The sequence below is a fragment of the Egretta garzetta genome, unplaced genomic scaffold, assembly GCF_000687185.1.
Source record: "Egretta garzetta isolate BGI_Z169 unplaced genomic scaffold, ASM68718v1 scaffold377, whole genome shotgun sequence".
In the NCBI taxonomy this organism is placed as follows: Eukaryota; Metazoa; Chordata; class Aves; order Pelecaniformes; family Ardeidae; genus Egretta; species Egretta garzetta.
Genome location: NW_009260339.1, coordinates 149718 through 157267, shown reverse-complemented (window position 1 = coordinate 157267; position 7550 = coordinate 149718).

Here is a 7550-nt window from a genome sequence, read left to right as displayed (position 1 = left end):
AAGGATATGCCAAAGAAATGGAACAAATAGAGCCCTTCTTGGAAACTGCAATGACATTACAGTCTCTGCAACAGCAGTGAACTCTGTAAAGAAAGAGGCCCCCCCAAAAAAAAAGTCCAAACCCAAACTCCAAACCAAATACCCAAAACACACAGAACAATACTTGATATCCACAGGCACAAATCCAGACACACTGTGGAAGAATCTAAGTGCATATTTCATAAGCACATCAATAGCCATAACCATATTCACTACGCAAAAAATGAAGAACAGTGACACTTGAGTGATAAAAGATAGTGTTCTGCATAGTGTTGAAGTCAATAAGTTGAACTGAAGTGAATTAAATTGAAATATCAACTCAGTTTCTGCTGCCTCATGTTTTCAGACAATTGGATTTCTTTTTATGCAGGAGTAATTATGGATTATAGATGGCAGTTCATTTCCACTGCAGCATATTCTTCTGGATGTTCCTGTTGTATCTGCTTAGCTCCAGTGGAGGTGTAAAAGATCCTTCATGAAGTCCTTGCTGACCGTGTTTTGACACAGAAATGCGGTGACCTTTCCTTGCTGCCAGCTCTGGACATGATTTGATCTGTTATTTTGGCCTGTGAACTTTTGTAACTACCACAGTTTCCTGAAGATGCTTTTTCTTAATAATCATTGTAGAAAAAAATCACAAGAGGAATGCTGGCTACCTCAATCCTTCCCATTCTGATGGTGCCTTTCAGTTTGTGCCGATGCCCAGGTTACAGGCCTGTAAGATGCAGCTGTTTCAGTTCACCAGAGTTCACATAAATATTTCCTTCTCTTTCAGTTAACCCAGCTTCACTTCCCTCCTGCCTGACCTGGAGGTCTCAGAGAAAAACACATTTAGCACCTCCGTATTTTGCCCACCTTGGGTCAAAGGCACATATTTTGACCAATTTCAGGGTGCAGACGTAAATCTCCATGTTTCTTTGAGCACAGCCTAAGTTAACTTGCAAGTGTTGTGAATTTGATGAGTAGCTTAGCCTGGAAAGTGTCATTTGGCTTTGCAGATTACTGCAAATGTCTTGCTAAGCTGCAAACCCCGTTCAGCATACTTCCCCATCTGCACTTACGTCTCCTTGTGTTTTTTCTGACCTGACTGAAATCTTTACCAGGTACCTTTCCTGAGACTTTTCAGGTTGCTTTAAGAACATCAGTAGATAAAAGTTATTTTTGTCTTACTTCCTTTAGTATTATTGGAGAACCATCTCAAAGTTCCTTAAAACTTCTGAACCCACCGCAAGCAGTGTCTGCTCGAGGGACTCCTCAAGTGTCCACTTTTGCAAGTTGCCAGAGGGCTTCATGCAGCCTTTTTGAAGCCTGATGTTTCAGCAGCAGCTACACTGTGCCCAGCAGGCTGGTGGCAGGTCTCTACAACTTCTGTGGAGCCGATGCTTTAGAATTATATTCTCTTGCTCCTATTTAGATCCCACATAGTAGGTCAGCTACTATGGAAGATGATATTAATTGAGTGAAAATTCCTGAGAGGATGTGAATCTGTTTGCCCCAGCAAATAGCCACAGCTCTAAGGAGCATATGATTTGACTGGTCACAGTAGGTGTAGGGGAAATGCTTTTTCAAGTTCAGCTTGAAAGTGGTGGGCGAAGCTGGATTCTTCCTCTCCTTCCTCCACCTTTTCAATGTGTCTTGTTGAATACAGACTGGCAGGGCTGCGTTACAAGGGCAGTGGAAGAGTAGGTGGGAAGTGAGTAGAGGCAGCAGGTCAAATTAGCCAAGGAGAAAGAATTCATGTTTACCAGCAACAGCATTTCCTGTTAAAACTGGCAAATAAGCAAGAACCACCTGCAATCTGAATTTTCCCACTTCTTTACTGACCACTTGGAGAGAGGCAACAAAAGCTGCTCCTGCTAATCCTGGTTAATAATCCCCCTGCATGTTTTGGTTGCTCCCCTTCAGAGAGGTACTCATTATCGGTAAAACTTTTCTGTTTACACAGTGCATGGAGTTATAATAGCAGTTGTTGGAGCAGACAGCTGGTGGTGTGCACTCATAGCAGTGATGCTACTGTAGGACTTGGTCCTTGTAGGGTGTCATTGCAGGTGTAGCTGGTGTAGGCTGAAAGGGACCTGACTGGCTCCTTGTATTCCTCAGCGTGACCAGAGCTGCTCCAATTGGAAACTGCTTCTGCAGGTGCTGAAGGAGATGTACTAGGAGGTATGTTCAAGGAATGTATAAGAAAGAGAATAATTCGTTTTTATTAATTATGTTGTGGCAGCAGGGTCAGGACAGGACCACTGTGTGTTAGGCTGTATACAGATATATTTTTCCCCAGGGACCAAGTGATATGAGCAAAAAAATAGTTAATATGCTCAAAAAAACCCTTTTGGGAAGTGCTCAAGATGTATTTCTTCTCCTTCTTTCCATCCTCCCCAGTGCTGCTATGCTATGATACGATATGGCATGATATGCTATGCTGTTATGATCTCGCTTGTACTGACTCTCTCTTTCTCAGATATCCCAGCTGAACTGCTCCTTCTTTGATTCTCCAGTTAAACTAGTCTTTGCCCTGTTTCATTGGGTTAGCAGAGTAGGAAGGAGATAGAAGCAGGTAGTGGGGATCCGAGGGTGCCTATGAAAATGTCTGTGACTTACCAAAAGATCCAGACTCTTCCCTCTCATAAATTCTCCTATCGACTTCCTTTGTGGGAAGGATAAATAGTGCATTAGAATTTAACTGGAATGAGAAACAGATGATCCAGTTAAAGATCAAGACAGCCAGGTCATTCAAATGTTTGTCTTCTATAAACTAATTTGAAGAACTGCTGCTTAAAACATCCGTTCCTCATTGAACTATCATGAAGGAATCTTAGCTATTTAGCACATTCTCCTGGCAAAGACTTTATCAATGGGTGATGGATGTGACAGGCAACAAGCTAGACATCACAATAATTCTTCAGCCATCTTTGGAACAAAAGACTCAAGAGGCGAGACAATAACTAATTCAACAAAGACTAACAAAGCTTTGAAAGGTCCTAACAGTGTTTCTACTTAAAGGACATGAATTCTTCCAATGAAACAAGCAAGGCCAACTGGTTGTCCCTTGACCTCGTGTGACAGAAGACAAGACAAAGTTCCCTTGTCAAGCTTGTCAGAGAGATGGAGTTTTTAATGACAGCAAGGTTATTCGAGGAAACAAAGGGAAAGAGGAGGCTAGATACAGCGGGGGATAAGTGTGGTAACCTCTCACCCTCTGAAAAAGCTGCCAGGCAACAGCTATAGAGATAGCTCTAAAGCAGGGGGTGTTTCACTGGAGGGCGTTTTATTGCTTTGTCATAGGATGCACACAAAACTTTTCCCAACAGTGATGCCAGGATAACAAATTGGAAAAAAAAAACCAAAAAACCCAAGACTGATGTCTCATTTGTGTAGTCATTTCCTAAGCATTTCTGCATATCTGAATAGCATTTCTTTATCTTCTCATGCCTGATAGGAATGCAGTCACTGCTTTAGTTGGTTGCAGTCAGTGCTTACGCCGCAACAAAACCTATTCAATGAATGCAATTTTTGCATGCAGTAAAAAAATATGGAGAATATGCATGGTCTAAGTCAAATGGAAATACTTAGATTCAAATTTGGATTAGGTGGACAGATGATGCTCCAGATTTAAAAAAACTCTATTCATCCTCTGGCAGAAGCCTCGATTTTTCTGACTCAGCTGGTTTTGCAGGTCAGTGTTGCCTGGGTGACAGCAGAGCTCAAACATGTACCCTTAAAAAAAAAGATCACCGTTCCATCTGACATGAGCAACACATCTAGATTTCATTACATTTACATCTAAATCAGCTCAAATGAAAATCTTCATCTTCATTCTTGGGAAACCTATTTCTCCAGTTTCATCCCTTGGAGAAGCAATCGTAGCTATTTCAAATGCATGTATCAGAATTGCTCTCCTTTCCCATACTTTGAGAACTTCCCAAAAGAGGAATAATATCAAGCAGTTGCTGATAGCAGTTCTGGGTAGGCAGAACTCCTCCAGACTGTTGCCTTCATGGGCTGAAAGAGATGAAACAACCTCTCCTGAGGATTCTTCTTTGCTTGATAACAAGGTCCATTCTTCTTCCATCTTCCCTTTCAGTCAATGAAAATTAGGAATCCTGTGGTATTGCATCTCTATTAGTGGATGTTTCTTGCCACCCAGCAAAAGCACTGACATTGAGAACCTGATCTATGATTTGGGAACACTCCACCATCTAATCTTTTCAAGTATGTGTGGTCTTTGAAACAGTCAATGTCGTGACAAACACCATATGCAGGTATCAAACCTTGGAATGTTATTTTTCTTTAATATTGAGCTGTAGTCTCAGTGTTTCTGCATTTGTTGATTTTCTCTTAAATCTCTAGGAGATTGTGTATTTTTCGTGTCTTTGCAGAACTTCAAGGGAACCTGAAGGGACTGGGGAGTAAAGTGTAGGTGCCTGTTGTGATGAAGTGTTTGCTCTGTTTTCCTCTGTTTTGGACAGTTTCATTTAGCTCTCTCCAAACAATCTACTCTTTTATATATAGACATAGCAGAGTTCAACAGAGATTGACAACTGCGCTTTAGTTTCTGATCTAAAATAACACAAGGCTCAATAACTTTACTATCCACTCACATATTTTATGTGTGGATTTTTTTCTTTAAAAGCAAAGAAAGTATTTTCACATTAATTTTTAAAATATAATAAATTATATTATTCTAAATGAGATACAACAGCTTGATACAACTTTAGGACAGAGAAAGGATACCTTGTCATTTACAGTTTGTCAAAGGTTTTCTTCTTTGGCATCAGAGCTTTACTTTGTTTCGAGGATGATTTGACGTTCCTTTGTATCAGTCACTTGGGTGAAATGTAACTATCAGGTAGATAGGTTTGTATGCATGATACCATGTTATTCTGGAGATAATGCATTTTGACAAATAAGTTATTGTGAAAAACTTAAAAGATGTGTGATTTTCTTTTAATTTTATTTATCTGTAAATTTGATTTTATGGATTTTGTCGACTTTATAGTTGATTTAGATAAACAGAACACACATTGGATTTTATAACTTGATTTTCCTATCCCGTCATGATAGCTCAGGAATTGCCAGAATTCCAGGGCTAGATAACAAAAGCAGTCTGGGGAGTGATTAGGTGGCGGTCTGTGGAACTTCAGTCACTCTGCTAGCTACAAAGAAAAGAGAAACATTGAAAGCAGTAAGAGAAAAAAAATCACTTAAAATAAAAAATATTGAGTAAGTGAAGTCAGATTCAAGTAGCCAAATGAACAAACAAGGTATGAGCATTGCTTTGTCAAAGTTAGTAATCTTAGATGCCATTAAATATTCAGTGTGGTCTATTTGATCTGCTTCTCACAAGCTCCTTCTTTGGGAGGTCTTTATTTATGATTTAATAGCTGCCTGTGAATTTGGTACTTTGAATTAACAAACTAAATATTCTCTTCAACCATATTTGCTATTTGATGAGTGTCTTTGTGCAGAAGGAAATTGTTCTTGAATAAGACCCTGTTTTTTAATTACCACTCATCTTAGATAATGGTAGCATATTCAGTACCCAGCAGTAACACTGGGAAGAGATCTATGACCTGTGGTGGCTGAATTATAATTGCCCTGCTATTTACTTAAATAGGCACAGTTACACAGGTACACAGGGACCAGAGTTTGACTATAAATAAATAAAGCAGAACTCAGGAAACATGTTTAAATGCAAATGCCTTATAGGATAATATCTTAAAAAGACACAGGCCATCCCTCTTCTCACAAAACACACTAGAGACATTTCTGACCTTTAAATATAACCATTATTTTGTCCTTTAACTTTCTAATTCCGTGGAGCTATTTAAATTACAGTAGATACTCTGAAGAAAACAAATTAATACTCATTTTCACAATAGGAGAGAAGATTTTGTATTCCCACTCCCCATAACCAATGCATAGAATAAAATATTCATGTCTGAAATAATTGTTAATGACCGTTTTATAACTCCAAATGAAATTCTAGTATATAATGCAGCTTCTGTTTTGTCTCATGCGTTTATTAATCCTTCCTTATTTTAACACCACTGTGAGCAATGGGAACCACACATATGTTGGCACAGAATGGATGTGGCCCAGCAAGCTTTTTTAGAAATTGGGAATAAACATGCTTGAAATTCCAAACCCTCTTAAGAGCCTGAAAGCTTTTTTAAAATCAGTCATATGTCAGCATATCTTTATATCTTCTAAGATCTAAGCTGAAGCAGGATAAGAAAATCTATGGGTCATATGAAATGTTTTTCAGCTTGCAGTGTGTATCATCAGATTTACTCTTCACAAATATATCTTTTTCTGTGGTTTCATGAACAGAATCTTGGGGTTTTTTGGTTTGGGGTTGTTTGGTTTTGGGGTTTTTTGGGGGTTTAGTTTTTTGGTTGGGTTTTTTTTGGTTTTTTTTTTTTTTTTGCTTTACCCTGTAGCTCTTTGTACGTCCAGATGAGCTTCAATCTGCTATTGAAAAGCAATGTCTAATCCTATAACCAGTTGCTTGGTGGAGTTCCCATTGACCTTACTGACTCAACTCTTTATCAATAATTCCCTGAGCTCCCACTGATTTTCTTGAATCACAGGGTTTGTGACTATGAAGTCACTTAGAGTGCCTCTCTGAGGCTCACCGGTATTGTATCATGTCTATAACCAAAGACCAGTATTCCATGTAGCAGATCTAAATAATTTTTAATAAGGTTATTTTGGAACAATTTCATTTTCATAACTTAGTAAACACAGTGTCTAGAATGACTATGACAGATATTTACCTCACTCATTCACGACAATAAATTAAAATCCCCCAGTAGCATTTTGCTCTGAAAATGGAATCAATCTGTAGATGGAATAATTATTATTATTCTATCCTAGTATTGATGACCAGAAACATTCTCCATCTCAGACATGTAATCCTGGGGACAGATCTCATCTTTTTTTCATAGTTCTAATGGTCTATGCTAGCTTGAAGTCAACTTAATCTATTTGTTAGCTGTGGGATTGAGTAGGACTTTGTAGATAATCAATAATGGAATATCTCTATACAAGTACTAGATCTCAAGCAGCTGAATGTATTTCAGAAAAACCTCTAGGCTGCTCTCAGCTGCAGAAGGAATCATGTCTATGCTAGTATTAGAAGGCTGAAAAAGTGGCATAGAGTTTGTTTGCATCAATTTTTAGTTATGTTATAAGGACATTTCAAGTTTAGCTGTAAGTAAAAGGAACAAAGTGCATGTTTTAAGATGTTTGTGCTATAGATGCTTGGTATCCAGTAAATCAGAGGTCCTGAGGGAATGGGCACAAATTTATATTAGAACCTATCTTTCCTGTTGAGATCTGACAGCTCTTAGGGTGATTAAACTTTCAATTGGCACTTCCAGTGGAATTAGCAGAAATTTTCTCAGGAGAGTATGCAGGGTGATATCCACTGGCTTTCAAAATAATTAATTTCTCAAGCACCCGGTGCTTGAGCAGGATGAATTATGAAAACTCTTTTGAACATGGTA